The sequence below is a fragment of the Melozone crissalis genome, unplaced genomic scaffold, assembly GCF_028551555.1.
Source record: "Melozone crissalis strain CALT ecotype California unplaced genomic scaffold, PUWL_Pcris_2 ptg000009l_1, whole genome shotgun sequence".
NCBI lineage: Eukaryota > Metazoa > Chordata > Aves > Passeriformes > Passerellidae > Melozone > Melozone crissalis.
In genome coordinates this window covers 6066198-6091122 of record NW_026535787.1, presented here as the reverse complement: position 1 = coordinate 6091122, position 24925 = coordinate 6066198, and the positions used below count along the sequence as shown (strand labels likewise).

At 48.8% G+C, this 24925-nt stretch overlaps 1 protein-coding gene across 1 annotated transcript in view; it reads right to left on the bottom strand.

The window, feature by feature from the left end:
• Positions 1-22286, bottom strand: part of BCL9 (BCL9 transcription coactivator) — a 57368-nt gene extending 35082 nt beyond the window's left edge. Inside the window, exon 1 of the mRNA XM_054270415.1 lies at positions 22234-22286. The gene's annotated coding sequence lies outside the window, so the exon portion shown is untranslated. The remainder of the gene's footprint in view (positions 1-22233) is intronic.
• Positions 22287-24925: the final 2639 nt, after the last annotated feature.

Below are 24925 nucleotides of genomic sequence, written 5' to 3'. Positions count from 1 at the left end.
TAGAAAGTCTTTTCTCAAGTCAATAAGCAGGTGTGAGGCAAGTATCATGCAGCCACAGAGATAAATGTTCAGCTCTATCTCCTATGATTTAAAAAAAACAGGGAGGAGAAAAAGAGGGAGAGAACAGATACTGATTCAGAAGGGAAATCAGGTAAACAGAATCTGGGGAAGCATATGCTCACGCAACACATGAAAAATACGAATTCATACCAAACAAAGGTGGGAAATTTTGGCACAGAGATGACTTGAGAACCAATGACTACACAGGAATACTGCTTCCACCACACAGTCCCCATTTACAGGGAACTGCTAACACACACTCACTGCTGTGGTCCTGCCAGGAGAATCTGTCTTTGGAATTGCCTGACCCTTGAGCCTTTCAAGATTCCCAGCCATGTCTTTACACTCCCTTTGTATGTGTACAGCCATCTTTGACATGAAGGAGAACAGACATGGCAGCAGCTCACAAAATTGCCAAACTCACCTCCTTCTTCCTTTCAGCCACCTGCTGAGCCTGGTACAAGCCACCAAGCCCCCTTACGGAGCCACACAGCCACATTCTCTGTGCTGCCTGCCCACAGCACCAGGGCAGTATGTGCACCTCCATGGTGTAAAACCGAGCAAACAAACTTTCATTCCCAAAGCAACATTTCTGAGAAAGCCACGACCAGATGAAGAAAGCACCTCTCACTAGAAGCATCCTTCTCACAGGATAAATAGGAGGCTAAGTCTGCCCTCAGACAGACAGAAGAAGTCATCTGTCGCCAACACATACAGCAGCTCTCCTGACATAACAGGCTGTTTGTGCCTCCCAGCACTGCTCCTCCAGCACCCAGCTGCTCAGGGTACCCGCCTGCTGCACCACAGGCCAGCAACACGGACAGACTCCACTCATGCTGCCCTCACAGGCACCATGGAGTTGTTTGAGGGTAAAATTTCCCCTCACGTCTCTCCTTCAAGGTTACGAAAAAATAAAAACAACTACAGCATGAATTCCCCTCTAGACTGTGCACAAAGAAACCAAGCCCCCACTGTACCGCAGACTGGCCCATTAAAGCGAACGGTTAAATTCTTGCTATGAAAAAGTAGGCGTTGTTGTCTGTTTTGTGAGGCAGAAATCAATATTCCCGCCTCCTCTCCTTCTGCTATTTCACCTTGAGATACTCATGCTCAGTTAGATGAGATCTGAGTCTTACTCACTGTAACTGCAACTTTTCTCTCTCCAGCATTTCACAGGGTCACGGGTGTTCTTGGAGTCCTAACCTGCCTGTAATTTACCACTCAGCTCCCTAAACTGATCACCACTGGTGACTGAAGTAGTGACTGATTTTCCTTCCAAATCACACCACTGCAGCCATTTCTAACTATTTATCTACACCCTCTATCTCCATCATTTTCCTCCCTGTGTCCTCCAATAACAACCCTCTTTCAGCTACAGCCTGTCTCTTCTCCGGACCCCTATAATTCACTCCCTGGTGCTAGCCTCTCCCATACTGTGGCCATCTTGTAGAAATGAAGTTTTATTGTGAAATGCCCCTTCTGCTCTCACTCTCCCTCTAATCTAACTGTGGGGGGTAGCTTGGTTTAGTCTATGTATTTGGGGAGTGGGGAGCTGGGCAAGGAGGGAAGGACCTGGGTGGTGATGCTCAGACAGGCAAGCCTGCAGCAATGCTGGCTGGGCAGAGACAGGCAGGGGAAGATAAGCCAGTCCTGTACCTCAACAGCTGCTCCTTCAACCAGGTTTCCCTGCGGCAGCTCAGATCCAGGGCCTGGACCGATTCCCACAGATCAGGTAGCAATAATGCCAGGCTGACTGGGCTGTTCTGATGAGCCCTCTTGGATGCAGCTCTGCCTACAATCATGCCTGCCTCTGTCACCTAAGGATTAGACAACTGCAATATGGTCTGTTTGGCACCATGCTTTAAATCCATTCATAAACTGAAGGCAGTGCAGAATTCAGCGCTCAGTTAGATAAGCCATGTCTCTCACCCACGATCATTCTCACATTTGTGCTCCATTTTAATGCCATCTGACCGCTGGCTCCCAGACACATTTTAACATGTTCCTGTTGACCTCTAATGCCTCACAGCACAGAACCCTCCCCAGCAGACATATCACCTCTTATATTTCCTAGAAGCTGAAAAGACACCAGGTACTCTAGCACAGGTACCTGGGAGAGTAGAGTTGAGGGTTGTTCAGTCTTTAGTTTCCCATTGTTTGCTGGTGACAGTCTGATGAAATTGCTTGAGTTATAATGAAGACAGTTTTCATTATCTGTCATTTAAAAATGTCAAGGGAGCTTAGACTGAATGGATAGGTGCAACCTGTTGTTTCCAACAGCTTTTGATGAAAGAAACACATTTCAAAAGTACCAGCCACTGATTTTCAGGTATTGTACCAAAATTACATAAAACACAGAGATGCCTCCAAAGAAAACACGCAGATTTCCCCCCTTGCTCTTTAGATTAGACATTGGCTTATCATCAGCATGATGCTTTCTCCTGCAGTAATCACCAGCTTTCAGATCTGCAAGGTCTTAGATGATAGAGGACAACACCAACAAACCCAGGACTCTTCATTATTAGAGGGCACTCAAGAGTTTTGGCTTAGCTGTATAAACACCTCACTCTTCTTTTCCATTTTTACTTATGCACTTTTATGGTGCAAACTGCGGACCACTTTAGCAACAGATGTCATGACTGGACATACTTCTGCCCAAACATTTTGCTAGTCCCTCTCTGTTAGTGGCGCTGGCCTCTCACAGCTGAACTGCAATAACAGACTGCATGAATGTTCCCAGTCCATCTGAGCACAAAATCTGCCAGCTTATTTTAAATCATACCGGGCTATTCCCCAGCAGGAATACATCTGCTGACAATACCTGCCTTGTAGGTCCTCAGAGACACCTAGGACAGCAAGCTTCTTTCCATCTACACCCTTTTATTTCAGAGCATCCATTTAACAAGTGAGCTGGTGCTGCACAAGGGACCAGCCTGGGTAATGGAGCTCTGATGGGATGCTCTCTGTGCCTTGATTTGCTTACAACACGGGCTGTTCCTACACACAACCTGCATCTTTTTGCCTGCCTTTTTGTCTGTCAAACCAAGACAAAATTGAAGTCAGCAGTCCATCCAGCATGCAAGAAATGCAGGTAATACTGCATGCACTGTCCTTAGAAATCATTTGTATTTTTGGTAATTGCTTTTATTTGAGCATCCAGCATCAAGGAGTGTAGCAAGAACCTCCTGTAAATATTTAAATGCTGAAGCACAGATACCTTCCTCTTCAGAATCCTATAGCAGATTGCTGCTGCTCTGTCCAGTGACACAACTTCCCCCTGCCTGGATCCCTTCCTCTTCCAAGGCCTTATTTCCCCCATGTGCAGAGACTGAAGTGTCCCCTGGGTGCTCCTGCTCTTGATGGTGTACATGATGTTCAAAACTAGGATGATAATGAGGAAGGAGAGAAGAACTGAGCCTTAGGATGGTGGCTTCTGAAAGATGTGAGGAAGAAATAAGAGTTGTTCTGAGACCTGATCACTCCAATGTCTTGTTTCCATTAGGACAATGTTTCCCAGGCATTTACTTGAGTCATCCTTACAAAGCATCTCCCAAAGAAAAGGGTTTATGTTCCTGGCAACATGTTCCAAAAAACCATGTCCCCAGCTCCCTGCTGCCATAAGCAAGCACAACTCCAATGATTTCAATAAAGCTGCACTTTCTGTGGCCCTAAGGCTATAACACTACAGTAAACAAAGCCAAATTCCATAAGCCAGATGCTTTAAGGTCTGAATCCAAGTCTTCAGCATCTTACAGATATGATCCACCAAAAGATGGCTGAACCCACACCATCAGCTGGCTGTCACTGAGATGTTTCAGCCACCAGCAGAACACGGACCCCAGGGCCCATCCTGGGGCACAGAAATGGCTGGTGGACACCACCCAGCTCCTTCAAAGGGCAGTGGTACCTCACTCCTCTAGGATCTGTGCTGGGCCAGCACTCTCAGCCTTCCTGCTGAGTCCTCTGCTCTCTCTAAAAAGAAATCCCTGTTCCCCACTCTAGTGGCCACAAGGATGAGTTTGAGAAATGAAATGCTGACCCCAAAACCAAACGACCTTACAATATCAGCTGCTTATCACTCCGATCTCCTCATCTCCCCATCATACAGCTTGTTTTCCCTTTACATCTAAAACATCCCAACAAACACCACTCAGTCCAAGGAAGGGCCAGCTCAAGGCTGGTGCCAGATTAGGTGTGGGCTCCACTGGCACAAGGTGGAAGCAGACCCATGGCTCAGTTAGATGACAATGCACATCCTGGAGTAATGAGGATGTGATGCAGGACAGTTGTGCAGGACTGAGTGAACACAGCAAATGAATGGTCTTTCCAGCTTCAGAAGTGGTCCCTGAAGAGCAGCAGTAAGGGACTCTGGCTTGATAGGACAGTCTGGGGAATGTACTGTACACAGCTCCAGTGAGTAATGCTGAAAATCCATAGGCAAAGGAAACGTTTTAAAACGGAGGAGGAAAATCTACTTGAAATCAATACTGTGAAGGTCTCTAAAAGGAAACACTCTGCAAAAAAAGGACACATTTGCCACTTATAAATCTTTAATGCTATCTTGTAGTTTTAACAAAGCATTAAAAACCCAAACAAACAAACAAAAAAAAAAAAAATAAAAGAAACCCCAGTTGCTGTAATACACCTGAGAGAGCAAAAATCCTCACAAGGCAAAATATGATTTCCACACCTGGTAAATGAAATAACTCTGCTGCATCCCAAGGCCAGGGTTAGGGTCTAAGGTGAGCTGTTAATGGAAGGTTAGAGCCCACAAAACGGCCCTTCAGGGAGCACCTTTCAGATGCTCTTTTCATGTACAGCAGTGCACAGTAATCAGAAGGCAGTGGCACCACACACTGAAGTCACTGTCACTGACAGTGGCTCTAAGCGGGCAGTCACCAGTTGATAGCTGGGATTAAGATAGCCAGCTCACGTGCCCATGCTCCTCTGACTCAGGAGAAAGCTCACGCTCTTGTAAGAGCAATCCTGGATTCTTTCATCCCCCTCCTGGCATGCCTTCTGCAGCACACCAGGGTTAACCACTCACCCTCTTCTCTCAGACGAAGAGTGAAGCTGCAGAGCTGAGACAACAAACTTTGCAACCACATACAGCTAAAGCCTTTGCACCGTCAAAAGAAAAGCAAGCACAGAAAATCAAGGAAAATCCTGATCACAGGCCACGCTGGTAGGAACCCAATGACATTCAGAATCTGTCCTGTATCAGCATGCTAGACTACTGGATCCAGGCAGGATGGAGACACAATTTGCCAATCATTCAGGAACATGAGAGAAGTGAGGCCTGTGGGGAGCCAACAAGCCCCAGAGCTACATACAGATATTTACAACAAAAAATCCAAGTGGAATCAGCAAGAGGAAGAAGCACATAGAAAAACACTACATGAACTAGCACCAACCAAGACACATGGCCTAACAAGATGCTTTAGAATATCTGGCTCCATAAATTAGACTGTGATTCCCAGATCTTTAGCTCCCAGCTCCTGCTGATTTCTGAGTATAAAGGGGATGTTTGTCACTCCCAAGATCAGACGCCAGCTCGAATGCCTTTCAAGAAGTACACAGATGAGCATGTTCCTAGGGAAGAACCAGCTACAGCTAAGCCTTCAAACGAGCACAAGGAGAACCTCCTGCCCACAGACAGGAAAGTGGTAACCTCCTTCACTTCCTTTGTGGCTTTAACCTAAACCACAACTCCTCCCTTTGGGTTAGAAGTCTCTTCCACTCATTCAGATGTTTGTCAGCTTGTCTCTCTAATACCCAGCATTCGTCACTGCCACATAGGGGAAAAAAAAACCCAGCTCTCTTCTTTTTTTCTCTCTCCCACACCCCTTTTACAGTTTCTTCCCTAAACAAGAAAGGCTTCAATGCATGGGAAAGCAAGTCTAAACTACAGCTCTTCAGGCACAGGCACAGAAATTAGCAATTGCAACATGAGGGGGCAGGGAGAAAGGAGACGTTGGCATACAGGCTACACCAACATTTGGGAATGCTGGCAGTGAGGAAACATTGCTGCCAGCAGGAAGACTGATGCCAAAATAACTCACAGGGCTTTTCCATGAGTGCAAGCACTCCTTCCCAGCCCAGGGTGCAACTTCCCTCCTGCTACCCAGGAGAGCTTCAGAGCATGGATGAGGTGCTGGAAGCGAAGGGCACAGAGGGATGAGCACAGGGAAGAGCTGCGGTGACACTGGGGAGGCCCTCTCTTTGTCCATGCATAGGGAGGTGAGAAGAAGCCCCACGATCCCCAGTGTGGGGCAGGGAGAGGAGGCAGCTCCCCCTCGGAGATCCCAGCATCTGCTGAATCCAGGTTTAACGACGTGACAAACAGTGGCTCCCACCCAAAACACTCCCGGTCCAGAGGCTCAACCTTATGATATCCAGGTGATGCCGCGGTTTTTAGAGGCAGCTGAGCTTTGTGGAAGATTTGAGCGGTTTTTGGAGCAGACATTTTTTGCTACGTGCCTTTCCCAGGTAGTTAGAGAGGTATTCAGTGGGAAAACTCTCCCACAGCTCCCATTGCAACACACAACCGGGCAGGCACACATGGTGCTGGGTGATGCAGTCACTCCCTTGCCACCTGCCGCTCCCAGGACAGTTCAGGACTATGTGGTGAGAAAGAACAAGCTTTTTATTCCTTCCAGATTTTCAGAATTTTCAAATAACTGTTCTACATCTGATCAGGCTAAAGAAAAAAAAACATGAAAAAATAGTTTTCCCAATTTCTACCTAGAAACTGACTAAATGAATTAAATGCAAGGTTTCATTTTACCTTCTTGAAATGTTTCATTTTGACAGCTTTAAAATTTTTCTCCATTTTTTTCTCCAAGATGAAACACAAAACTGGAGTCAACTTTTCCTGAAAATAGCAACAATTCTGGCAAATCAGCAATTTTCTAAGAAAAATTATCTCTGGAGAAAAATCCCAGCAAAACCTAGTTCTGTTATTTCCTCCCAACACCACAGAAGAAGATGCCTCCATGGTGTAATTCTCCCTTAAGTTTCATAGCAACTCTGATTCAGACATATTGCACACACAGATATTAGAATATGCCTTTGACATCACCAGCACAATGCAAAACAGTGTATATACAATATGGCCAAGCAACGCTGCTATGGAAACCCTTGCTTTGAATTCCCGTGCATGGGGTGTTTAAATTCTTATCCCTAATATCGCTTTAACAGAATTCTGTGTACTTTATTTGCTCAAGTCATCTCCTTCCTTCTGGGAGGACTCTCCCTCCTGGAAAAGAAAGATGTTTTTGTGGGTGAAGCAGGAGGTGATGAGACCTGCACTGCCACATGCAGCAGCTCCATGAGCTGCAGCAAGAGAAGTAAGTGATCTGTGCCTCAGTTTCTGCAGCTGTAGAATGGAAACAAGATGACGTGTTACTGTGCTTAGAAATCCTTTGTGACAGCCAGAGGATACACGCATTCCTATTTGTTACTTTCTGTAGGCGAGGAGTTACTGTCCTCTACAGACCTATGCTGATGATCTCTCTATGTTGGAGAACCAAATCAGGAAGTACAGTCGCCCACTCATGTAGCGAACAGATAAGTAATAAAGCAGCACACTTGCCAACTCCTAAGGAGGTGGTTTCTTAAAAAGACATAGGAAGCTTTCGTGTTTTGATGCTGACTAATTTCAGAAAGTTCCCATTATCGCTCTCTTCATTTTAAACTTCTTCAAAAAACATGTTTACCTGATTTTCTGAAGGGTCCTCTGCTAGGGAAGGTCAGACCAGCCAGACTTTGTCTGTCCATCTCCTCCAGTTGCCAGATGCTCCTGGTGGCCCTAGCAGTACCTTCCAGGTCCCACCTCCCCAAGGAGAGCACACTGCAGCCAGCAGAGGCCATCTGAAGCTGTGCCAGCTGTACCCTGGGACATACAGCACCACCTCCCACAAAACCTGAGCAGAATGTGCAACCTAATAACCATCACCCAGCAGCCAAACTCACCCCTGCAATCCAGCGATCGCAAATGCAGATTAACTCACTTGCATTTGTCTGATGGTGTAATTGCCAGACTGCACATTCAAATGAGTATTTGTTTAACTGTGTGATACACAGATAGAGCTGATACACTTGAGGCCAAATTTACCCCTGTTGTAATTTCCCTAACTCCAGTAGCAATTACTCAAAGGACTAATTTGGCCCACAGTGTTTCCTAGTACATGTGATTCATCATTTCTTTCCTATAACAAAGAATAATACAGTGTTTCAATCAGTGGTGATGTCCTGGCCTCCTTGAGGCTGCCGGACTCCCTGCTTAATCAGACATAAAACAAATCACTTGCAGAGGCAGAGGCGTACAAGCATGCTTTAATTACAATATTGTAACACCAATTAGAGATCTATCTAATCGAGGACTCAGTACTTCCTACTCGAGTATTACTCCCATGTTGGGATAATTACTGCTAATTAAGCTTGGAACTAATTAGGCCAAATGATCTCATTTATACCAACATAGATGACTTCTAGGAGTTCACACACGCACAAAAAAAAGTCCAAGGGTGATCTTATCATTCCTGGACCCATCAGCACTTCACTTTCAAAATGGACTGTCCTTTCCCAATGGATAATCCCTGCTAGAACTCAAGTCCCAGATCTCAGATGATCACACATTCTCCCAAGGTGGAGAAACACTCTGAAGGCATTTCAGCTGGTTGGCCCAAGCCACCTTCTATTCCAAACGACACAGTGGAGTAACAGAATCATGTCCCATCATGGCCTGGTTAATTCCAAACCTCCAGGCCACTCTCACAGAGTTATTGTTACAGTCCTCAGTGCACTTAGCACTACCCATACTCCCAGGATAGCTGCACACAACAAGGAGGTTTGCTGTAGGGTGTAGTGCAGTGTTAAGACAATAACTGAAAAATAAAACCCAAAACAACTCTTAAACACACCAACAGTCACAAGTACTTGTTGAATGATTTGCATCAATCCTGGTTAAAAATAAATAAAATACCACTCAGTAATGGTAGCTCAGCTGTGCTGTACTTGATGGCTGAGGGCAGGGGCTGGCTCTGGCTAATAGTTACTGTTTGTGCTACAGGACTTCCCATGTTCACAGTGTGACTCCATCCACCAAAGTAGGCTTCATACTGCAGTCAGAAAAATAAAGGACATCCCATGAAGCTGTGTTTATGTTGCAGTTTCTCCTCCTCCCCTCCAGCCCCAAAATTCTGCACCAGCTCAGCACCAAGATTCTCAGGTTGAAGTGTCACCAAGGCAACTTCCATTTAGACCTGCTCATGGAAACAAGTCACAAGCAGCAAGGAGGGTGTTCCCCGCCCAATGGTTGAACATGGTGGGGTAAAACAAACCTTAAAAATAAAACCGTTACATTTTCTCTGGTTATTTTGGTGACTATGAGTTAGCTTCTCACCCAAAGACAGTTTGCACCAATGGCATGATTTCCTCCTCCAGTATTGACTGATTTCAGATTCATGGCTGAGGGAAAGAAGAATGCCACCTACCAGAACAGCAGTCCCACCTCTCTAAGTGACCAGACATCTTGCAAATGAAAGAAAAGACCAGTATCCAAGGACTGGCTGGGGGCACCCATCCTGGCACCCATCTGTCTGCACTATGAACTTCACAAACCTACTTGGTCTCCTGTCCCTGGGCGTTATCTTGTTGTTATTATCATATTTCTAGAGTCCCATACTCTTGTTATTATATTCTTAAAGTCCACACCCTCGAGCCGGTCTTCTACCATGTAGTTCTTCTCTGTAACACAGTTCCTCATGGCTTCCACAGGGGCTCCTCCAGGGCTCTCAGCCCACCCCTTTTATCCCAGTTATCTTTACGAGCTACAGCTGCTGCCCAACTAAGGACTTCACAGCTGTGACTCATTCAGAATAGCTGGGACCCACTTATGCAATCCATAGGACTCTCACTACACCTGGGTACCTCAACACCTCTGCAGAGGCTGCAAACCAGCAGGTCTGTTCTCACAGACACTACAGGTAACTCAGGAAGGGCTCAGTTACAGTCACTGCACACCCATTCTTCCAACTCCTGCCTCAAAATCAAGCCTTAAAGGACCCACTTCAAGGTGCAGCATTGCTTCCTCTTCACTTCTGGCTTTCTCTCACCAGCTGCCTTTATTACTCCTAAAGCTTCCTCCTAAACACATCATTTTCTCACGCTTTCTTGTACCTCAGGCTGGAATCCTGAAGCTGCTGAACCCAGGAATTCACCATTGTCTCCAGGTCTTCTTCCAGCCTGCCCCTTTATCCTCACAGCAATCATTGTTCCCTGGTGAGTCACAGACATCCCCCCTCCCTTTCTCCCCTCCAAATGCCTCCTGAACAATCTTCTCTTTTCCAAAGCCTGTCAAAACTGAGCCCAGCAGGATTCCCTACACCAACCTGACCTGGTTACAATACCTCCTGGAACTGATCCTCCAGCTGTCTGTGAAATTTCTGTAGAAGTGCCACTTCTTTATGCAGCACCATTAGCAGAAGTCTAATAAATAATGCACAGGAATAACACAATCCCCAATAAACAATGTACTGCTTCTTCTCCTATTCTCTTAAGTGAGCAACATGGATCCTAAATCTGATCTCCCCCTCCAGTTGTTACCCAATCCTCATCTCAGCTACCAAACTCTCTCCTCCCTCCCCTAGCAAGCCTGTCATTCCTTTCTTCCCAGCTGCCAGAGGCTTTGCTGCTGCCTCCTCCAGCCCAAACACACTGGCAGACATGAATGCAAGCGTCCACACAACACAAATGCAAACATCCAGGCACGTCTCAGGTTGCACGCTGAAAATGCACATTTCCATACACTGCAGTAGCTGAATATCATATTTGTTTGGGTATCTGCTGGAACCCCTGAAGGAAGAGGTGAGTTGGAGGAGATCTTCTAATGAAAACAAAATCACTGAACCCGAAGTCTGGGCAAGACAGTGGTAGATATATGATCAGGGCAGCCTTCAGCAGAAGCACACATTGGGCCCAGGGGGCCTCTGAACGGCTTCTTCAGCATTAAAAGGGAGGAATCAGGAGCTTTAGATCAGAAGTACATCCCAGACGGGCATTAGACTCTAATAAATAAGGTGCTTTACACTGACTGAGTGCCAGAAAGCTCCCAACATCCTCCCCAAGGTCTGCATACAGGCATCTCTACAGTCACTGGTGGTTTGGATGGCAGAAACCAAGCAAACAATCTCCCCAGGACACAGAGGAGGGAAGGGAAGCAACATCCAGGTGTAGGAACACCAAGCCACAGCCACGACAGAGAGCACCATGAATTTGGTGCTTGGTGCCTGTCTGTAGGCACAAAAAGCCTGTTTTCCAGCTCTCATTTGGGATTGCAGTAAATCCTTCAGGACAGGCACTGTCTCTTTCCAGGGTCTGGACAGCACACTGCACAATGGGACTCCAGCCCCATATCAGCACTTCAGCATGCAGTGTACAAATATTTACTGTCACCAGCAGCCTGCAGAGAGAGGCTGTCTCAGATGGACCTCCCCAGGGGCATCTGCAGAGATGATGGAAGTCTGAGTCAGTGACCTAAGACCCAGACCTGGGGAGCTCGCTGCAAGTAACAGTTCAGCACGTCCTCCTTCTAGACAGGTTCCCTTTTTTTTTTTTTTTTTTTTTTTCCCAAACACTCACTGATTTGGAGGTTTTAGCACTTTCCTTTTCTGAGCAAATCATCTTATGCAGGGTCTGCATACACGCAGAGTTGGTAGCCAGCCCGGCATGGCCCTAAATGGTCAGCCCTATATTTGAAAACAAGAGGCAAAAAGCACAAAGAAACACACACAGGCAAGAAATAAACAAATTCTCATTCTCCCAGCACTCTAGCCATGGGAAAACATGCAGGGTCCCAGCAGCAAGATGGCAGGGGTGTGGGGATCTTGGCCCTGTCCCCTCACATCCTGAATATCTGGACTGGTTCCAGCTCCTTTTACAAAAGGAAAGCAAAGGGGCTGCTGCTTACTGCAGGCAGCTCCCAGGTTCATAACCTCAGCCCTCCCAGGAGCTCAGGCTCCCATTGAGTAAGGCAGGGACACATACCTAAGTCTGAGGTTTAGAAACAAGATGCATTTATTTGTTATTATTTTCAGTTATCTGAGTGCAGTAAAGGTCAGAACACTTATCTTCTGGGGTTGGTTCCTGCTCCCACTCATGTGGTTCAAAACCAATTGAATGATTTTCTGCATACTTCTCAGGCAGAAAAAAAAAAAATCCAGGGGGAATGAAACCTGATACAGGGCATTTTCTAAAGAGGATCTGTGGGAAACAAGGATCCACCGCAATGGGAGGAAGGGCTTGTGGGCATTCCTGGGTACCTCCTCCCCAGTCTCTGTTACACACAATGAAACATGAATAAAGATGACTGAGGAGGCCACAGCTTTTTACCTACATTTTAGCCTCAGCTGATATCAAGGACTGGAGAGCGCAGTATCACCTATGTGATACTCCCAGAGCTGCACTTTGGGTGACAAGATTCAAGGACATAGCTGCATATCCTGTGCCCCGTGCTCCATAATCTCCAAGATTAATTTATGCAAAACATGGGAAGATGTGCTTTTTCCTTTTGCAGTGAATGACTTCATTAACCTTTCAGGAGCTTGCCAATAGTGAAGTAGAAGCAATGGGAAAATCACACTTCTGGGAAAAGGGGACTTCTGCTGTGTGGCTAAGAGCACATACCTGGGAGAGGCCAGAGACCAGCAAATAATGGAGCCTGCCTTAGGAATCTGCCTTCCTGCTCTGCTCTTCCTCACACCCTCCAGTCTGTGCCCTGCTCTTGCAATGGTCCTCCTCCCCTGGCTTCTGACAGCTCAGGGCATGACCAGGGAGACAAGGAAGCCAGATGGGAAGGCAAATGAGGCAGAGGGTTTTAGACAGAGTCTGGAGAGAGACCTAGCCCAGAGGCAGAGCAGGAGGGAGAAAGCAGGTAAAACAGGTGAAGCAGGTACGGAGAGGGAGAAAAACTGCTGTGGGAAAAACGGGAAAAGGTGCACAGCAACTCACATGCAGCACAAGGGAGATCATCCAGCATGCTAAGGAAGGGTTGAGTGTTACAGAGACAGAAGGCAGAAATCAGGAACTGTCTGGTCAGGGGAACTGAGGCTCATGACATTATTCAGTCTGGGACTGAGTGACACCTGGCAGGGGGAATGTGCTACCCAGGAGTAGAGCTAAACTCCACTGGAGCCCAAAAGTCACCATGCCCTGTTCTGTAGGACACTGGATGAAGTTCAGCACGTGGCCATCTCCTTGACCTCTCTGTGCCTTGCTGTCAGGAACATCTCATGAGCCCTGATTTGGCTTTCTCTCCCATCAGCCTAGATGCAGCCACCTCTCCCTGCCCTGAGAAAGGGACTTCTCCATGTCATATGTCCCCTACGTGTGAAGAAAACAGAGTCCATGAAGGGACATAAAGAACCCACCATGCTGCCACTGGGCTTGATCCTTGCAGCCAAGATCCTGTCCCTGAAGAGAGGTGGCTAAATACACCACAACCACCCTGGCTGACTTGGAGGAAACTCTATCCCACAGGAGATAGTGGGATAGCCTCCCCCTGGGATCAGGTGGCTCTCTCAGGCAGATGGGAGAGGGGTTCTCCCTAAGGCAGTGACCCTGTGGCTCCTGTCCTGTCACAACAGCAGGACACTAAGCACAGGTCTCCCAGGAACACAGCACAGTTGTCTTGACCCGCTGGGCACTGGCTTGTGTGCTCAGTGCAACTCTCCAACAGGATGCACAGGGCTTCCCAGACCTCTGGTGCCCAGCCTCTCCCTCCTCCATCATGGCTTTTCCTGGCAGAGCATAGGGTCCTGAACTCAGCTGCAAGTGACACATGGGACAGTCATCCTCTCAACAACCAGAGCTGTCAACAGGCAGCCAGGCACAACACAACCCATGTGTTCAGAACAGAGTGTCTGGAGTCAGGGGGACATAAGGGGAATGGGAATAGGACAATGGGACCAGAGAAAGTCACAAGGTCACGTCCAAGGAGGTACAGTGACATCACGAGACAACATTTGAGACTACAGACCTCATCAAGCTTCCAGGCAGAAACAAAGTGCTCAGACATTAAAGTGACAACCGTGCTGCAGCTCAGAACGGGACTCGAGGCAGCTCCATCCAGAGCCAGCAGCACACACAAGGAGGGAGCCTCACCTTGCTCCTCAGAGGGCAACCCCCACCCTGCAGGGGCTGTCCAGCTGATCCCACACCCTGCCCTTCTCCCTCAGGCCTGGCCAGCAGCTCCCAGGGACACACAGCCAGCAGCAACACAAAGGGGTCCGTGGTGGAGACACACATAAGGGAGGAATTTGGAGGATAAACCAGAGGGAAGCGATAGGAGCGCGCGGCGCATGAATAGTGGGGGAGGGTAGGAGATACAGGGTGAGAGAAGAAAATGACATGAACAGAAGGAAGAGAGCTGCAAATAGAAGGGGATATGGAAACAGCAGAGAGAGACAGATTGCAAGAGCGGTGGAAGTAGAGGAGACCTAAAGGGACAGAATATAATAATAACAACTCTTAAAATGAGAGGAAAAGGGGAGAGAGGAGAGGAGAGAGGAAAAAAGGTAGAGAGGAGAAGGGAGAGGGGTGAGGGGAGAGGGGAGGGATTTATGATTTCCTGGAGAGGGAAGACAAATGCCCTGCATGTTTTTCTCCTTAGTTTTCAAAGGTTTTGTGGAAGCAGAGAGAAGACTTGTCATCCCCATTTGAAGAAGGGAGGAACTACGGCACAGAGACAGAGAGGCAGTGAATGAGTGAGGTGGTGGAAAGAAGCTTGGCTCCCTACTTTGAGTCTTCCATCAAAGACACAGGTGAAGAACAGGCTAGACTTTCTTCTCCTGAGCATACCACAGAGAATCCACTACTCAAAGATGGCAGGAAGAGAGCCTGCTGGAAAAGCAAGAGATAACCCAAAGCAATGAGAGAAAAAGAGGGGTACCTGCTTTTTATTTTTTGCCAGCACCACCAAGGTCTCTGAAGATCTGTGTTTAGATGTACTCAGGGTAAATTAACCTAGAACACACCAAAATGAGCACAGTCTGAGTGCTTACGTGGGGAGCTGCCCACAGGGAGATGTTGCAGTGTGGGTTCAGGTGCTTGCCAACCCTCCCAGCCCATAGCCAGCTGCAAGGAAAATGGAAGGAGGGTGCACGGCAGGCTGCACGACAAGGGCTCTGCTCCTGCAATGCTGACTGATGTCTTTTGTTTGCAGCTTTTTTTTTCAGGTGTCTAAAATTTATCCAGTTTAATTTGTACCACCTTTGTGTTTCAGGTGCCACTATGGAAAACAGGCTTTTTTTGCCTACAAACAAACAGCAAGCCCCCAAGCACACATACACCCGAGCCAAACATAGTTTGTAAGAGCCTTGAATAAACCAAATACCTGGTGCCTGCTTGAACTCCCACATGCACTTGGGCAAACAGAGCTTCCCAGTTACTCCCTGCACACAGGAACCCAAAGGATCCAGCATTTTCCTTATCTCAGACAACACTATTTTTTATGGCTTGCTAGCAGAAGAATTATCTAGGATTCCCTCATCAATGAGTGACGAAGGTCTCTCTGCTATAAATTGATGTTAATGGCAAGTTGTGTACCTTGTTTGTTTATTGCCAAGGAGGAATGTTTGCCGTGGCTGTCAAGTTTATAAAAATATTTCCATGGCTTCAGACAGCTTGGCATTTTTACATGCAGCTGAGAGAGTGGGTGAATGTACAGATGAAAAATTGAAGAAACATTATTGAGGTTGGAAAAATAATATCTCCTAGCACCACCAAGGTGGCTTAGAAAGGCCAGGCAGGTCAGCGATATTTCTGAATAAAATGCATTTTTTTCCCACCAGGGGTTTCTCAAGAGCTGGCAATAATTAAGCATTACAACACCTTTCTGAAGTAGATAACCCAGTGGAGGCCATCTGAGGTTAAAGGACTTGCCCATGATCACACAAAGCAAATCAGCGGCAGAAAAGAGAATTAAACCCAACAGGCTTAGCTTCCATGACCCAAGTCCTGCACACCTGGCTGAAGTCCAGATGGAAGGACAGGAGCTGTACCAGCTGTGGACACGACTGTCAAGCACAGGCCTTCCCAGGCAGTCTAGCAATTGGGCAAGGAGCTGAGCGACAGGCACCCACCCCAACTTCAGACAGTAATTGTGAAAACAAGTGACAGAAGGCTGGGAAGCAGTGCCTAGTTACCAACCACGGTGCCAAGTGGATTAAATATACATCGATAGATTCAATTACAAAGAGCAGCATGCAAAATGGAAGTGATTGCAGTCAAGGACCCAGGATGGCAAGAAATAACCTCAAAGTAAAATCACGGGTTTCAGTAAGGAGAAATCCATGCCTCCAGAACTCGTGGAGAAAGTTCAGCTGTCAGTCCCCACGGGTACTGTCCCAGGCCACCCCAGGCTGGGAGGCCACAGTGACACCCAAGCCCCGAGGACTAGTGAGAAGCCTGCAGGACTCGAGTTTAGTGGGCTGAGAGAGATCCATATCACCTAATGCAGAGCAGCCCTTTGTTATCACTGTCACCAGAGAAGCTGGAGAGTGAAGTGCAGAGAAAGTGAGCTGTTCTCCTGTGTCTCCCTGGGGCAGGGCTGAGGCACATCACTGCGTGAGGAGGAGGAGATCTGCTTCGCACTCTGGGAGTCCTGGGCTGGAATAGCCAAGGACACCCTTCCCAGCATGGATATTTAGCCTTGCATGCATGTGTGCCCTACTGCACATTCTGTCTTGGGGGGCCCTGAAAGTACTGGATTTGGCAGAAGGTAAGGTCAGATCCTGACAGCACTGACAAAAACATCATTTCAGTACTCCTCATCTGCAGGGGGAACAGGAGCTCACTCTGCTCTCCTTCACCCATGCATTTCCCCAGGATTTCAAAGCGTTATGGAATTTTCATTGCAACTCCCCAGCCACCTCCATCCTGGACTTATCACAACACGTGCACTGCCATCATCACTAGTAAAAGATTTAATTTCCTTCTTCTTGGAGCAAAAATAGAAAGGATCATCATTCAGCACTCCATACACACAGCTGTCACCTGAAAAATGCAGGTGAACACAGTTAAATGCAAAGGCAAGTACAATCTCAGACCATTTTTTGGTACCTGGAGAACTAGACCAGTAGTATTTTGCATGCAAGATTACAGGTCTGTGTGTAGTTGCATTTTCACATTCCATTACTGCAATTGCACACAGCCAGTTACGTGCCCTAGCAGCAGCTTACAAAAGCAATTGCTGCTAAACATACAAAAATCCAGCCCCCAGATGCACACGCGCAGGACTACAAAACTGGTCCTTATTTTTCTGCCACAGAAAAGATGTGTATGTGCTGGCTGTGCCTGCTCCCTGTGCAAACAGCACACCAGCATATTTCCCTGCATTTGTATGTTGAGCCACATATTCATTCAAGCTTTGCAATAACCTAAAATGCATACAGCATTTTGCAATTAGAAGCATCCCAAAAATGCAAAAAAGGCCCCAGTTTTTGCATAAAAAATTCTTCTCCCAGCAAGCAACTGTAACCACCTCTCCAACCAGAATGTACTGTCTGTTTAAGGCTCCAGAGAACACAGTGCTTACCCTTTAAGACAGTAAGAGATGAATACTTTTTTTCATTTAAACTATAGGGAGTTTTACCTAGATAGACTGCAATTTCCTGAGCTCGAATCTGGCAAAGTGCCCAGGGCTAAGACCACTCCCCCTTCTTCTTTTGGCAAAAATTACCATGGCGTCTTTAATAGTCAGAAGTAGTTTTTAGGGTTTTGTTTTCACAAAAGATGCTGAGAAAAACCCAGTTGCAAGCAAGCAAGCAAGCAAGCCCGGGTACTGCAGAACTTCTAAGAACGAGACTGATGTTCAACATCTGAAGAGTACTATCCCCAAATACTCTACCGAGGGATGGTTCAGCTCTGAGTCACAGGGAAGTGGACTGAATCACAAATAGCCATTCCTGCTAACTGCTCCCACCCCCTCCCAGCCAGCCCAAGTTTACAATCCAAGCAGTGACCAGGTTGAGGTTAGCTTGGGAAAGCTGATGAGATCACAGTCTGGGGAGATACAGCCTCAGACAGCCTCAAGATTCTGTTAACCGGCTCCTTGTTTCGCGAGGAGACAAGGACAGCAGTTGTTCCACCAGGTTCACCATATGTTTATAATATTGTTGTTATGGGAATACATGTCCAGTCCATGTCACTGGCAAGTTGTGCTGCTTTCTGCTGGGAGGACAAAGCAGAATTCACTGTCCAACAGAGCTCAGAGCGCGCGCATACCTCGAGCAGAAGTTGCTGTCGCGTGAGTCACGCTCAGTGCAAAACCACACGCTTTGTCCATGGGCTGGTGTGCCAGCCCTGCGCACACACACACACACACACAGCCCTTTGGGGTGCTGGGCAAGCACCACCCCATCTCACAGACTGCAGCAGGAAGCTCCACGCCAGCTTTAAGGCAATTTGCCTAAGGCTGCCCATCAGATCAGTGCCAGAACCTCAGGTTCTGTGAGACCACCACACACGATGGCCATTTCTCACACGGGACAAGTGAAGGATAAAGCAGGGCCAACGTTAACTCAGTTAGGGTCACAACTCTGCATCACACAGAAAAAATATTTGCTTCCTCATGTATCCCAAGATGATGTTTAGGGCAGTGAGTTGGCTCATGGGACACAGGAGTTGCGCTTTTGTGTGTGAGACACTGTTGTCAAAACTACGGTGCTTGGGCCGCCTGCACCCTTAGGCACCAGTGGTACTCCCATCTCCAGCGGCTCAAGTGGCTCTGCTATGCAGAAGCAGCACTGAATAACTAACTGCTGAGGACAAATCCCTCATCTGACAGCCCCCAACAAAATTCAGGCTGAAGGAGTGAAATACATTTTGTTTACCACCAGCCCCACCAACTCCTGAGCTGCCACTGAACACCTCTGAAGCAAGAGCAGCTGACTGGAACAGCACACCAGCAGTTCAAAGGAAAACCGATTTACCCATTTAGTCTCCTTCCAGACATCAGCAAACAGCACAAGAAATGGCCAACTCCCCTCCCCGCCTCCACCCCCCCCAGCCCTGACACGTTGCCATTTTCTGTCCCCGTCTCCATGCAGCTCGTCACATCCCATGCCGCAGTTGAGGAACGCCGTGCGGGGTTTAATTGTGCGCACGTTCTCCGGGGAAGGGCGGCATGGGATGTCCACAAAGGAGCCGAGGCAGGAGGCCAAGGCTGGTTATTGGCCTCGAGTCATACTTGCTGATTGGCGCGTCAAGGATTTTAAAGTGCATAGCTGATCAGATCAGCAGCTTGTCCTAGAAGGAGAAAAGTGACATAAAATATGCACAAGCCTTCCTTCTGTCCTGACAGCAGGTTGAGTTTTCAGATGATGTGGAAACAGCAGCCTGCTCTCCTCCCCCCAACATGGTCTCCTCTCCTGCCTTTGCTGCAGCGCTGCCGTCTTGTTCCCGGCTCCAGAGCCTCTGCTCCCTCCCCAGCCTTCGTGCCGAGGCTCAGACTCTGGCCAAGGGGCTCCATGCCACTGTTTTTGTGCCCACTCAGCCCTCGGCCTTTCTTCTCAGCATGCCAAGCAGGGGCTCATTAGTGTTCCCTGTTGTTAAGCTTTTGTGGCTCAAGCCCGTCCAGCGCCAAGCTGGAACAGAAAGGCCATCAAATCCCCATCCAGGAGGGTGCAAAACGTCCCTGTGCTGCCAGCCCAGCTGGATTCAAACAGGTGATCCTGGAGAGGAAAGGTGGAGCGTGCACGCGTGCGATCTGCGTGTGGGAGCAGCGTGTGAGCTCTGCCTGCAAGGAGCTGGGGCTGCTTCAGCTTCCTCTCAAAGAGAGTGACCTGGGGTAAATCTGACCTGAGATCTGTCCTCTGCACGTCTGTAACATTTTATCTGGGCATGCCAGACACCTGTGGTACGTCCCTGCCCCATCATGGGAATGCTGCCATGAATGGAAAAGCTCAACATGTCACATACTGGCTTTAAGTCTCAGCCACCTCACGTGCAGTTGGTGCTATCACAAAGTTGGCTGCCATGTACTGCTGCTACCAGGCTGAGGGAACAACTATCCTGTAAACTGAGGAAAACACGAGAGTTGGGCCATGTCTGTGCAGGAGCCACGCTCACAACACGTGCACATTGCCCCTCAAGAGGAAGGATGTGCGATTCAAGCAGGTGTGTTTGCACAAACTTGCTGTTTCCATGTGTGTGGAGGCGCTGGCTGCGTGGAAACATCAATAAAGCAATAAAGGTCTATTTCATCCCCACGCTTCACAAGGGACAGGTGACTTTCTCCTTGCCACTCTCAGTTTCCAGCAAAACAAACAGAAATTTACAAAGATATTTTAACAGAAAGCCCCTCTACCAGAGAAGCCACCTATGGAAAAGGCAGCAAGCCACATGCTCTCTCCTCATTCACCCAAATGCAATTCTTGCCCAAGACACAATCACTCCAGCTACAAAAATCTCTTCCCCTCACCAAATGCCCCAAACTCCACCAAGTTAGACAACTCAACCTCTGTGTTCTTCCATACTGCAAAGTCCTGCTACATCACACTTAGCTTAGCTGCACTTTAGCCTTGCCCATGCCCTGATTCAGTTCAAAATTTCCCCTTTTTAAAGCCCTCCAAGGAGACAGCCCAAGGTCTTCCTTAGACATCCTTCCTCCTCGCTCCCCCATCTGTCTACATCCCCTCTCCACGGGTTTTCCACCCAGCTTTAGAACCATAGGTGCTGGAGCCTCCTCCTTCTTCTGCTCAGGTCCAGCTGCCTGGAGCAGGCATTTTTCCTCCCTCCCTCATTGCCTGACAAGTCTCCTTTCAAACACGATCTGATACTTCTCCCCCTCCTGTGACGATAAGCCTCAGAGTCTCTCTCCCTGCTTCTCACATACCTCCATCACTGGACTGACTGTAAGGCATGTGGGATAAAGGTATCATGGAAAACGTTACAGCAAATCACAGGGTTTTGCTTTGATTCTTTTCCTGCTTATTTATTTATTTTCTGAAGGGAGGTAACAAGTCAGAGAGAAGCTGGCTGAGATTTCTGCCGTACATTTTTTTTGCAGCAGCAAGATCCTCCATCTTCCTTGCTGGATTGAATAGGGTCTCAGGACAATTTAGACTCCCTCCCCCATCTCCCATTCCTGCTCATATTCTTCAACACATGATGCTCTCCTCCCAGCGTTGACTGGGAAAGCACATATCCCTCACTCTCTCCCCCTCTCCCAGCCCCTGCCTCGCATAGGTTGTGCCAGGACATTAGGATGACGAACATTTGTGCAGCTCAGAATCTTGTAGGTTATTTTTTAACAAAACAACTAGAATCAATGAAACCCGAATGATGGCACACGACAAACTTAAAAGACCTCGTGAAGATGCACCTAGAATTTCTGGAGGCTTTCTGTGTCTCATGCCACAAGGAAAAAAATATCCCTCCAAATTTAACCAAAGCCAGTACCGATACTGTGGTAAGCCCGGGTGTGAGGAGCAGGAATTGTGAGGAGCAGGAATTGTGAGGAGCAGGAATTGTCTCCCCTTTGCTTTTTTTTTTTTTTTTTTTTTTTTTTTGGCTCTTGCACATTATCACCTCACCAACAGTAGGATAACAGCTACAAAACCTCCGGCAAGAGAGCAAGCAAGCAGGCTTCGCGTTGCTGCTCTCACGCCGAGCTCGATATTTACTCGCTGATAAACGGCAACTGTAAATACATCTCATCTAATCTCCCGACATCCAGGAGGGGAAAAAACATCTCCCATCCCCGCGGCGCCCTGCCTGCCTCCGGAGGCAGCGGGATGGAGGGTTGACAAAAGACCCCGGCATTCCACCCTCCCCCGCGGGGCTTCTCCGGGCCGCCCCGGGCTCTCCCCCCGGCCCTTCCTCGCCTCGAAAGCCGCCGGGACGGAAGCCAACAGGTGGAAGGCGCTTTTTGTCCCGGGATCCCCCCGGCCGGCGCGGTGCCTCCCCGGGGGGGAAACTGAGGCACGGCGCCGCGGCCGCCGCAAAACTTTCCAGCGCCGAGCCGGGGCCGCCGGAGCTGCCCGGGGCTGACTGCGGCACACGCGGCCCCGCCGGGGCAGCGGCGGCGGCGGGCGGGGAGCGGCCCCGGGGGCGGCGGCGCCGGCTCGGAACCCCCGCCCGTCCGCCCTCCCGCCCGCGGCCGGCGCTTACCTGTCTCAGGCGGCCAGGACGCGGGGCGGCATGGCGGGGGCGGCGGGGAGCGGGGCCGGGCGGGCGCTACGGCAGCACCGGGGCAACTCACGGGGAAGCCGTGCCGGGCCTTTTGTCTGCGCGGGGCGGCGGGGCGGCGGGGCCGCCTCCCCCCGCGGGCGCCGCGGCGCTTGGTACGGCCCAGGCATTCATGCCAAGCGGCTTTCACACATGGAGGCTTGTCTCCAGCGGCTGCTGACAAGCCACAAACAAGGCGGCCCCCTCCCTCCTCCTCCTCCCGCCTCCCGCCTCCCGCCTCCCTCCTCCTCCTCCGCCGGCCTCCTCCATGCGAACTCCAACTCCGGTGACAGCGCGGGGCAGGGAGAAGGGCGCCCGCCGCCTCCCCGCGAACATGGCAGGGGCTTTTCCCCCTGGCCCTGAGGGATCGGGGCATTCCCGGCTCCCTCCGGCACCAAAGCCGCCGAGTAAAGAGCGGGGGTCCGCCGCGTCCCGCCCTCGGCACGAACCATGGCTCCGGAGCTCCGGCTCCTCCAGGATCGGCCCAGGAGCCGGCCGGGAATTCGCCCCGCTTCCCCCTTCCAAGGTCGTGCAAATAACCGGGCACGGAGACCCAGCGCCGAGCGCCTCGGGGTCAGTTTCATCCCGCGGCAGTGTGGGAGGCAAGGGGAAAAGAAGAGGGAGAAATCACAAAAAACAAGACCTCGTGCACTCCCAAAAATTTTTACAGGCGCCCATTACTGTAAACAGAGGGAAAGCCCAGTTGTTCAGGAAGAAAGTCTAGGTGTCACAAGACATGGCCAGCACTTAGAACTCAATACACCCAAAATAGGCCGGGCCCAACAGTGAGGCCACATTGAGTCCAGGCTTGCAGGGATTTGAGCTGAGTTTTTTCAGCCTCTTCACCAAGAGGGTTCCCTGGCCGTGCAGGTTTGCACGGCCCCCATCCAGCAGAAGCCAACCCAAAACATAGCCCCTGTGAATCATTAAACTCTGCTGCCTTGCGTACGGGTTCAGCAGGGTTCAGTCAGACCAGAAAGCAAACCACATGACCGACTGTCATAAGTTTCGTAACAAAACCACAAAACTCAATCTCAAAAAACACATCCCTGTCCAGGGATAACAAAAGATTTTTTTTTTTCCTCTCCGAGTCTCACCAGTAAAGGTCTGGTGGAGCCCATAAGAGTGTTGCACAAGAATCAGCTGGTTTCATTTAATAAAAGTAATTATAATAATCATAATAATCACCAGTTGGATAGTTTTTGTTGTCCAATGATCTCAAAGACATTTTACTAACCCAGACAAGTATTTTTATCTAAATTTAACAAGTGGTAAAAAATTTGGGCAGATGAAGTGACCTACTCAAGGTCATCTGAACCTGTAACAGAAGGGAAAATGCACATTTTTGAACTCAAGTGCTCAACAGAAAGCCACTTCCCAAAGAGAGAGCTCCTACAATTCCCCCAAAACTCAGAAAAAGTTTTGTTCAAGTCTCAGTTTTGCTGAAAGAAATTTTAACCAGGTCTAATTTGTAGCTTGGATAGGGCAGATGCTGTAGCTAGGGCAGATGCAGAAGAGGTTCTTCCCAGGAAAGAGAAATAGAGGTCAAGTGGTGAAGAAAGACTAAAGCCAAGGTTGACTGAGGAGAAAGGAGAAGGGGAAGAGCAAAGTCAGGAGAGAAGGCATGCACAGAGCAGTCATCATGTCCAGCTTCACTTTCCAGTCTCCACAGCAGGACACAGGGCAGCAGCTGTGCCTGCTGGTGCACAGGGTCCTGCAGAGCCTGACGTTCATCTCCAGGTTTTGGAGTCCTTAAAGAGAAAAAAGCCTCCCTGTATTGTCACAGATTGAAGCCAGTTGGTTTCAAGTGTCCACATTCTGCTAATGGGGTGAAACAAGCTAAGTTTACCTTCTCTGGGAGTGTTTTCACCCAGTGGATAGCTTTTCTCCTCTGCTCCAAATCTCACTCTTTAGAGTTGCTTTTCAACCTTGATGAAGATGACTTGGTCTTCCTTTCCAGTCCCTGGACTTCCTAATGCCTAATCAGCTCTGGGTGAGGCCACATCTTCTAGCAACTGCTGAGAGCTGCTGCGCTCTTGGCAGGGTGGATTTTCCCTCTTCCTTCATTTCCATAACGTTTCCCTTGTGTTTACTTTCCCACTGCTCCCCTCATGGCCACAGTTCAGGACAGCATGTAAGCACATGTTTAATCTCATTGATCTTGTGGCACTCCATGTATGAAGGAAAACGTGGGTCCCTTTGCCCAGCTCCTGCTTATGAACTTTTTGTTAAAGAGACATGAGGTAGAAAGTTAGAAGTGGTGGACTGGAGCATGGGGTTCCCCCTGCTCTCTGCCAAAAGCTCAAACAGCCAGGCTGCTGATTCCTGTGGGTGCCTCCTCTCCCAGCTGTGTGTGTGTGCCCAGGGAAGCCACAGTGCTTTCAAGAAAATCGTAATGCCTGTGGCAGAAGAGGTGAGCATGCCTTCTCCAGAACAGCCAGCACCCTGGGAGCTGGAGCACATCCGTGGGACATGCAGACAGGAAAGCCCTGCAGGACAGAAGGAAGAGAGGGCTGGGAATTCCAGATATCCTCTGTGGGGGCTTCAACACCTTAAAAAGAAGGGTCAGCCTTTCTGGGGGCTCACAGAGAGCCCATCCTGGAGTTGTGGTCCCCTAGGTAAGGAGGAATTTCAT